Source organism: Gracilinanus agilis, chromosome 2 (assembly GCF_016433145.1).
Source record: "Gracilinanus agilis isolate LMUSP501 chromosome 2, AgileGrace, whole genome shotgun sequence".
Lineage (NCBI taxonomy): Eukaryota > Metazoa > Chordata > Mammalia > Didelphimorphia > Didelphidae > Gracilinanus > Gracilinanus agilis.
In genome coordinates, this window is record NC_058131.1 from 255,834,758 (window position 1) to 255,843,071 (window position 8,314).

The window sequence follows — 8,314 nt, forward strand, 5'->3', positions numbered from 1 at the left end:
GATATAAAATTGCTACTGAGAGTAGTATTCAAAAGGATTAAAGACAATTATAGAGTTCACAAAAATGTTTTGAGCAAGGTTGGAATAAGTTTTTATTTTTCCCAAGGAACAACTTTGAAGAGAATTGTGCTTTATTTAATATGTAGACACTAATGATGTATTTGTAAAGAATTGATTGTATACTTTGTTCCCCAGGTATGACAATAAACTTTTGTTATTCTTTTAACTTGCCCAATGGTATATAAAGGAAAGTTTTTCAGAAATTTTAATTAGTTGAGCATAAAATAACAAGACTTTCCAACTTTATACTCACAAAATTTCCTTTGATTTAAAATAATCATAACAGTTGGAAGGAACTCAAAAGTTCTTCTAGGACAACCTTCTTACTTATTATGGGAATCCATTCTACAGTATTATCACAGCCTTTCAATGAGAAATTAAGCCATGGTTTCTACCGTGACAATGACATCTGTTATATATTGCTATCGAGTTTTTTTTTCCTGCTAACCTATGTAATTTTAAAAATTCACTTGGTTCCTAGAAATCACTATCGAATTAGTCATTGAAAGCCAAAAACTTCAACAGATTGCAAAATGCAAAGAAGGTGATGGTATGGTGTTGATTGTGGATGGGGCAGTTGGTACATAAAAGCTTCAAGTGATATGCATTTCCCTATTCAAACTGCTGAGTGTCAGAGCTAAGGATCTAGTTGTCTGGACCATTGAAATAGAAAGCAACAGAGAAAATAAAGTTGTAAACATAGAATGTCAGAGGTGAATGGAACCCCCCAAATTCTGATCCACACCCCTGTTTTGAAAATGAGTACAAATAAAATGAATGCAGCCAAAATTAGAAAGAAAGCAGAAAATTGGGGTGGGGGACATATTTCATAGATAGTTTCTCAGAGGACTCATAATTAAAAAATATAGAACTTTGTAAAATGTATAAGAATAAGAGCCACCCCCTGATTGTCAAATGGATAAAAGATATGAACAGTCAGTTTTTGGTTAAAGAAATGAAAGACATGTATAGGTATATGAAAAAAAGCCCTAAATCTCTAGATATGTAAATCAAAACAATTCTGAAATATCTCACACCTATCAGATTGTCTAAAAAGCTAAAAGCAAAATGACAAATGTTAGAAGGGATGTGGAAAAGTGAGAACAATTAATACACTTGGTAGAATGATGAACCAATCCAACCATTTTTAGAGAGCAATTTGGAATTATTCCCAGAGTTCTAAAACTATGTATACCCTTAGATCCCACAAGACCATTGCTGGGTGTGTTTCCCAAGGAGATCAGGAAAAAAGAAAAGAACCTATATGTTCCAAGATATTTATAGCAGTTCATTTTGTAGTGGCGAAGAACTGGAAATTGAGGGGATGTCCATCAAATGAGAAGTGGCTGGACAAATTGTAATTTCTGATGGTAATGGAATATTACTATACCATAAGAATTAAGCAGGTTAATTTTAAAACTTGAAAAGATCTGCATGAAGTCATGAAGAGTGAAATGAGTAGAACCAAGAGAATATTATAGGCAGCTATAGAATTAATATTTAAGGAATAACTTGTGAATGTCCTTCTCCAGATAATGACCTGAAAAACAGAAACATGAAAGACAATATATTGTTGGGTGATACCTTCTTTGGTGTAGGGAGGGAAGGGAGATGCTGAGATACCTGGAAATAAATTCTATTAAAATAATAAAGAAAATGAGGAATTTTGTCCAAGGTCACCCAGTTAGCTGACTTAACTTAAAAGACCAGCATTCGAATATAAATCTAACCTAAATTGCTTGACTCTCAACATAGTCCTCTTTCTACTACATACTCTTTGCATCTTCCAATAGATAACTTTTTATACTTCTCTTCTCCCCCCCCCCCCAAAACTGCATGAAGTTGTTAGGGGAAGTGTTTTTGTGAAACTAAGTGACCCAAGCCACATAGGGTACTGGCAGAAACAGGACTGAGACTGGAGACTAACCAAGTATCTCATCTCTAGGGTTTATGGACAGGTTGCAAAAATTTTCTGATTCTAGGCTATTCTAAATGTAGTGTATTGCATGCCTAAAATCATATATTAACTATATGAAACTATACTCTTATATATTGACAAGTTCTTTTATTGATTCTATCACATTTGAATTACATATTTGAGTAATTGGAAGATACTCTAATCTGTCATTTTGGCTAACAAAAAATAAAATGAGTTACTATTAATTTACTATAAATTTTGATCAACATTTAATATAATTGAGACTTCCCACATCATAAGTTTTCATAATAATAACCTATGTGGAAGACATATGAAGAAAGGCTTGCCTTATGTGAGATTTGAAAAGATTTGCTCATTAACCTGAGTATCTTAACAGGTCACCCATATACTTAACCTGCTCATAATTCTTGATCATTATTGTTAACTTAATTTTTGCTAGTATTACAGGTTTCTATATGGCATTACATTGTCTAGAATTTTGCTTATTACCTACATTTATAGCTAGTTTGCATTTTTTACTGAGAGAAATGTTATAGTTTATTCAGCTCCACATATAATATCTACATTATATCCATATGTATTGTATCTTTTATATTTGTCTAACTTGAACATGGGAAATAAAGTTTTAAATAATTGTCCTACTGGAGCTCCCAACATCTTCCATTCATGTTTTTAAAAAACCAAAACCTTAATACCGAAGAATACTCTGGTTTAGTAGCAATTAATATTGCCCTTTTTTTAAATTGGGAAAAATGAAACATCCTTCACAGGCTTTCTTGAAATATTGAAAGCTTTGAAATGATCAGTACAGAAACTGTTTCAAAGTGGCATTTAATGCTAAGACTTTTTTTTAGTTCAAATAATATCAAAGTTATTAGACATTCAGGAAAAACTGGGGTGTAGGAATCAGTGGTGTGTGAACCTCCTAACTCAACTTAAAACTTTGGGGAAGTCATTCAGCTGATCTTTGTGTAGATACTAAAGAGTCAGATAGCTAGAGATACTGCAACGTTATCTTGATAATGTAAATCAAAGAAAATAATTTGTCCAATTCACCAAATGTCTTTCTAAGCTGCCCTGCACTCCTTGGATAATGTAGTGGGATAGTTTAACCTACTTTGGTTACATAATTGGGCCAAAGTGAACTAATTCAATAAAGCCCGGTTTAATGCAATGTGGGTTTGAATCGGGCTAATTTTATATCACTCTGTTGAGCACTTTCTTCTTCACTTGGTATTCCACATACAATTTTTATCCCTTTTGTCCAAATATTGTAAGATAATAACTATTTGATTCATTGTCTGCCATTCTTTGTCTTAAGTTACAGAGTTTAGTACTCAAGGGCAGCTAGGCAGAAGAATGGATAGAGAGCCAGGCCTAGAGACAGGAGGTCCCGAGTTCAAATCTGACCTCAGATACTTCCTAGCTATGTGACCTTGGGCAAGTCACTTTAACCCCAGTTGCCTATCCCCTATCATTCTTCCTGATACTTAGTATTGATTCTAGGACAGAAGACGTAAAGGTTTAAAAAAAAGAATTAAAGGCTTTGAGAGCAACTAGGTAGCACAGTGGATAGAGAGACAGGCCTAGAGTTGGGAGTACCTGGGTTCAAATTTGATCCCAGACACTACCTAGTTGTGTGACTTTGGGCAAGTCACTTAACCCCCATTGCCTAGTCCTTACAGCTCTTATGTTTTGAATGTAATAATTAGTTGGCAGTTAGTTTAGAAAATCTTTTTTAAAAAATAATGCTGGGGGCAGCTGGGTAGCTCAGTGGATTGAGAACCAGACCTAGAGACGGGAGGTCCTAGGTTCAAATCTGGCCTCAGACACTTCCCAGCTGTGTGGCCCTGGGCAAGTCACTTGACCCCCATTGCCTACCCTTACCACTCTTCTGCCTTGGAGTCAATACACAGTATTGACTCCAAGACAGAAGGTAAGGGTTTTAAAAAATAAAATAAAATAATAATGGCCACAGGGACAAAGACAGATTTCTGACATTGAGTCTCCATTTTGGAAGAGAATTCTTGAATGTTTAGTATAACCTAAAAAGATATTCCGATTATATTTTGAATTTTTCAGTCTAGACCAACTCATGGCAAAGATACTGGAATGGTTTGTCTTTTCCTTCTACAGCTTATTTTACAGATGAAAAAACTGGAGCAAACAGGGTTAAGTGATTTGCCCTACATCACACAGCTATTGTGTCAGTTGTGATTTTAAGCTTGTGCTGCGTAGATGCCCACATTTTGAGTACTTACTTGAGTGCTCTTTGGGTATTCAGAGGTACATTTTTGGTACTTAGCTTATCCTTTCGATAAATCTGAAATGATGTGCCTAAAGTCAGGCAAGGTCTGTAAATTCCTATAATACTCACTGCCGTTGTTACATAGCAGCTCTGCAAGAGTATGGGTAATGGCCAGATGACATCTCATAAATATGTGAAATGACCATTCTGATGGAATTAAAATAACTATGTCTCAGGTTTCATCATATAGTAAGAATCAAAGTCTCTGGTTGCCTTTTATCTTAGCAGAATTAGTGTCTGTGCTCGGGGTCAAGCTCAAGATCTGCCCAATCCTGAGTGTGGTGGCCAAGACTAGACCTCTCAAGAGATTCTGGAATAGTGCCAGTCTCTGCCCTCCCTCTTGCCATGGGGTTCCTGGGCTTATCACACAAACCCCAATCCCCACCCCTGTCCTGCCTCCTCATTGCCGAGTTCCAGAGTCATTCTAGGAATTTGCCCTGGGATAGTCTTTAGGGCCTTTTCTGACTGCTGAGCTTAGGCTGCTTGACTCAGGACCAGGCTGGATTAGAAAGAACTTGCATTGAGGTTGCTTTGAACCTGATTACCAGCTACTCCTGCTTCCTTACTTTGTAGAATTCCACCAAACTTATGCATTGAAGGGCTGGGTAGAAGAAGCCACTGATTACTCTTTTTTTTTTTTTTTTTAACTGGTGCATTATAAAGTTTTTTTAGGAATCCTTTTAAGGATAGTTCCTAGCACTCTGTTATTTTCTCAGAGTATACCCCAGTTCTTGTTCAGTATATATATTACCACTAAAGTCATATTTTAACTCCTTGAGGTCATATGATCAGTAGACTTAGAACTGGAAAGGACCTTAGAGACCATCTTATCCAATCCCCTCAAAAAAATATAGGGTCATATTGTTAGGAATAAAAAGGGGTCTGGCCAGAGTAATAAGTGTTTATTAATAAAATGACAGAATGAGAGAAGAGAGAGAGAAGATATATATTTCCCTAAAGGAAAGATTAACCTGATTAGGATCAATTCTCCATTTGACTGGCTAAGGCCTGTCTCTTACAAAACAGCAGCTCAGCTATTTTATCTCTATTGCAGAAGTCCAGAAAAAGAGCAAAATGCCTTCCCACCTGGGTTTTTCAGACCACCCATTCACTTTCACACATCATGCCTATGGGCCAACTGCTGGCCCTTTCTCCTTTACTTGGGCTTCCCAGTGGACGTTGGCTCCGCCTAGTTGCCCCCCACCTTAATTGCTGGCTTTCCTGCTATTCCCAGGGACACCAGAGCTTAGATTTTATCCTTGTGCTCAAGGTCCTCTAAATATTTTTCATACAATTTCCACCCCACCCCCACCCCATTCTTTGACAGACAAGCATATTAAGTCTCCCTTATCTTGGTTTTCTAAGAGATTACCTCCCCAATAAATCATCCATATATGTAGTCTATAAGATTTTCTCATGGGGACATAAAAATAGACAAGATAATGAACACTTAATGGAGAGGGTTACAACAATTTGGGGAATAAAAGAGAAAAAGGAAAAAGTGATTGATATGTGCACTGACAAAAGACCAATTAGGAGGAACTCCCTTTTGACATAAGAGTTTCTAATCAGAATAAATGGTGGGCTTAACCCCCCCCCCCTTAGTTCAGTTCATTATAACCAAAAGTTCACTCCAAATCTCTTGATGTAGTGCATGATTTCTGCAAGCATCCTTATAGCATCTTCTCCAGAAGATCCACTTTCCTGGTCCAGGGTGTTGGCGATTGTCTTTTCCTAAAATTGCTTTGAAATATCTTAAATTTTGGATTTTAAAATAATTATACAATCCCCTCCTCAGGAGGGTATATACCAGTAATAGAATCAACACAGGATGCATGGCTGAGCTGAAAGGTATATGAATCAATTCTCCCAAAAAAAAGAGGAAAGAGAAAAATCACACACACACACACATATATATATGTACATGTACATATATATATATAAATCCTTATGTATAAAAATATGAGTAAAAATTAAAATCATAAGAGGTCCTTGATTCACCAGCAAGGTCAATTGAGGTAGCTTATATCCTACAAGTATGCAGGACAGGTGTAGCAATATTGTACTAACCCATCATCAGCTGGGACTACAGAAAATTGCCATACTAAAGAAGAAAAAAGGTCAAAATTCTGAGGTAAAAGGAAAATATGATTCCCTGGTCTGATTTCACCTTTAAGCACAGGGATAGGAAGCCAAAGATAAAGCTAAACAAAGATACTTGTATAAACTGGAAACAGGGAAGTCCAATGTCAGGACTTGCCAAACAACTACTTCCCCCAAATCCTCAGAGACAAGTCCTCTGCCTTGGCATAGATCTGTATTGGCAAAGGTGTGGCATGTGTGTCCTGGCATGCCAGAGGGGGCTGTTCCATTCCCTCTCTACTGTACCTGGGGATATTTTTTTGTATGCCCTTCCCATCTGTACAGCAGCACTTCCTCTGCTCTCCCAGGTAAGGTGGGAAGGGGGTGGTTCAAAGTGGGGTTTACATGTGGCTTAAAAGTGTAGTTTGGGTGCATAGTCTCTAAAAATTTTGCCAGCTCTAGCATAGATCCTCACCAACTCCATAGGGATTGTTAGTCTTCTTGACCTTGTGTTCCTTCACGATGATCAGTGGCTCATTAGCAGTCCCTTCTGAAATTATCACAAATATCAATTAAAGTCCCATAATATTTAACAATCAATGGCAGTTTCTATAGTCTAAAGTTTAGGGGTATGCAATGTTATCAGGGCTGATAAGTGTTGTAAACATATCCTTCATTATCAAAATAGCAATGCCGATTCTATATACTCAAGTTAAAAAAAAATCAAATTCCAATTAGGATGAAAGAAAAAAAAAGGAGAAAAAAATCAAAAAGAAAATCATAGTGCACATCTCATTGAACAAGGGACCAGCCAAACATAGGCACAACAAAAAAATTTATCACCCCAAAGTGAAAGACCATGATTCACAGTTCAAATATACATATTTTTTTCCTCCTGGTAAAAGCTTAGTGTAAGCTTTGCTAAGCAAAGCTTTAAACTAAGACAAATTCTAAAGAGCACCACAATTCCCAGGATTAAAAAGGCCCATTTGACTATAGTAGCTAACAGACCAGTCTCTGTAGCCATGACAGGTTCCACCATGCACCATCAGATGTCACATGGGTCTCTAAAGCAATTTGCTGAGTGTCATTCAAAATTCTTTGAAGCTCATGGACATTTGTCAATTTCATCAGATCTATTTATATAGGAACAAGAAGATTGATTAATAAGAGCACACACCCCTCCTGATGCAGCTTTAAGCAAATCAAGAGTTAGGCCAGCTTTGTATAACTATCTTTCCTAAGCAGTTCATCTCATACCATAGGAAAGAGATAGCCTTAGATGTTTGGAAGATGACTTGATATTCCTAATAGATGAGATATTCCTAAAAGAATCTATTACTGCCATCATTCCAAAATTTTGGCAGAACTGCCCAGAAAAACCTCTATGAGGAGGCTACTGAATTAGGCCCTTACCTCTTGGTTCTTGAATACCACCAGGTACCCAGATTTCTAGCTGTGGGTTTGTCCACCTGACCAATATAGTGGTCATATACCAATACTGGTGAAGTAACATGTCAAACCACAAATACCATACCATCCTTGGGAAAAGGTAGAGTAAGCTGAAGAGTTACAGATATAAAATTGCCCAGGGAGTCACCAAGCCCCATGGGAAATCTACCTTCAGTGGGAATAAAACAGTAATAGTTGTAGAAGACATGTATTTATGTGTTCCATCCTTTGTGTTTTCTAGCTTTGCCTTAGCACAAATAAATGGTGTGGTAGGGAATGTAAAAGTGAGATTACACTTTACATTGTCATTCATATACTTACTACTCAATGGATACTTACCTCTCTTCACACACAAGTCAAAGGTAGTCAAAGGATCAGTCACACAATATGAAGAGCATTCTTATACCCAGCTACCTTAAGGACCACAGATATTTTCTAACCAAATCCTTTTCATTTTACAGATGAAGAAACTG